General features: G+C 34.5%; 1 protein-coding gene across 1 annotated transcript in view; it reads left to right on the top strand.

Annotated features, from left to right (window-relative positions):
- Positions 1–589: 589 nt before the first annotated feature.
- Positions 590–2,301, top strand: part of LOC119586206 (mRNA (2'-O-methyladenosine-N(6)-)-methyltransferase-like) — a gene marked incomplete in the record, with an annotated part of 13,214 nt that continues 11,502 nt past the window's right edge. Inside the window, 1 exon segment of the mRNA XM_037934907.1 lies at positions 590–709.

The raw sequence follows: 2,301 nt of genomic DNA, 5'->3' as shown, positions 1-2,301 counted from the left end.
TACAAGACAAAAATGACCATTTTTATTTAAAGAAAGATAATTTTTTTTACTGTGAAACCTCAAGAACACAATCTTAAGCTGAATCATATTTGACGCAATTCCAGAATAGTTTGCGATGTTCACTCGCCTGAATCTTTAATATTCGATAACTGTAACTAGAAAACATATTTCAAAATAATCTCCAATAAGAACTAATCATCAATGCACATAAGATACAGCAACTAACCACAACCTGCATTTCAAAAGCCAGAAAAAAATATTCAAAACACTTACTATATCACGTGCGAGCTCTATCCCATTCAAACTTCCCGCTCTGGGTCGTCATGCGCAGAAGGCGACTCTTTTAACCCTTTCGGAGTTGTTGGATCGAATTTGATGTCACGTGACTATGACATCACCATCTCCGTCCGATTGCCTTAGGGAATATTCCATTGCCATAGATGGTATTATTAGTAAGATTAGGTTGGAATGGATTGTGGTTTTCATATGGTTGAATATAAATATTTAGGAGTTTGGAGGATTAGTAGAGTGACAGACAGGGTTTTATTTTAGCGATAGATAATTACCGTGGACGCGAGGAAGCCCAAGTCACAGCCAGCGTTGCGTCCCTGAACGAGCCTAGGGAACTGATGGCGTCTTTCCGATTGGGTGTGTGTCAAAATTTCCACCGAAATTCATGACTTAGGTGCGTTAATTCCATTCAACACAAGTAAGTTTGCATATCTACCGATTCTATGTAGCGCGCTGGTCATGTAGGAACTAGATAAGTGTGGATTGGCGTCTGGATACGGAAGAATGCCGATGAAAATACAATCGGCATCTGTTGTAACATTGTTTACGTTTGAGTCTTGACAGAAACGGTTACGCCTATTTTTATTTAATCATCATTGACAGGCTTGGCCTTGCACTTTAGAAATGAACCAGTGATGTTTTCTGGTCTATGTAGATACTTTACATCCATTACAAGAAATATCTAGGCGGCTGCTTTATAGCTGTCTGGAATTTGAAGAGACTTTGAGTGTTTCACTTCAGCTATGAGGCCTATAATGCTCTTTTCTCGGAATTCGGAAGACTCTTACTGTCATGCAAATGTAAGGTTTTTGTCTCAGATTCATTTAGCGTTAAACAAAATCAGAATATGAAGGAAAAAATGCAAATTTATGTGGTTCATGACATTAATAAATTGAAGCCTTAAATTTCTGAGTTTGTTTTATTGTTTTGAAATTTATCAATATAATTCCTGAATTAATGTCTATTTTGTTTTCTGCAACACAGGAAAGTCTGATTTTGAGTATGCAAAAGAAGTATTTTGTGAAGGAGCTATTAATATGAGTCTCTGTAATTTAGAAAGCAACCCCCCAAAATCAGCTAATTGAATAAATGAAATGGAGCTTTCACAAAAAGTGTATAATTAAATTTTTTTTTTTTACAAAACACTGGCATTTGTTTAACATGTTAGAGGTGTGTCGACTGTTGTTGGAATGATATATGCAGAGGTCATGGTATCATTTCATGCGCGCATCTATTGACGTTGATAAGCATTTCTAGGCCTGCATTTACTTTGCATATATTATTTTTTGTGTATTATGACCAATACATTAGTTTTTCTTAATCTCCATGCAGTCTTATTCTATATGATTACCTTCCCAATCTTAGCTTTGGTGTTTTTAAGCATACATGTGAGATGTGTAATATTGTAGAGGCAAGTGGTTGATAGCCGGCTAATCTTTGATTACATGAATCAGTCTATTTGTATGGTTCTGTGAATATGCCTATACTGATTTTATTATCATTTTAGGTGTTTAGAATGTTCATTTTTCAAAAATTCACTGAGGAAACATGTTACTGAAAAAATTCTTTCTAAGAATAGGGAAATGATAGGTAATTATTACATTCCTAACCACTGCGTAATGTCATACAGGCCAACCTATGGAATAGTTTATGTAATGTCATGAACTTCATATTAGGAGAATTAGATTTATAAGGCTCATATGTAGATATCAAATATGTTTAATTGTTTGGTAGATGTAGACCAAGTGTGAAATACCTGTGCCATTATTTTAAAATCTGTAAAGACTTAATTACTGATTTTTTATAATTACTCTCATACAGCCAGTAAAGGTTATGGAGCATAAATACATTTTTGGTTTTGCTTATTTACATGGATTTAGGGACACTGTGTATACACAGTACTTATATTTATAGATGTTCTTACTAAGCCATAATGAAACAAACATTATTAGGCATAAAAATCTAATCTGCAGCAAGGAGAGATAGGGCCATTATATCTTACTAAGTCTG

The sequence above is a fragment of the Penaeus monodon genome, chromosome 21 (genome assembly GCF_015228065.2).
Source record: "Penaeus monodon isolate SGIC_2016 chromosome 21, NSTDA_Pmon_1, whole genome shotgun sequence".
NCBI classification, from domain to species: domain Eukaryota; kingdom Metazoa; phylum Arthropoda; class Malacostraca; order Decapoda; family Penaeidae; genus Penaeus; species Penaeus monodon.
This window is presented reverse-complemented; position numbering and strand designations above follow the sequence as displayed.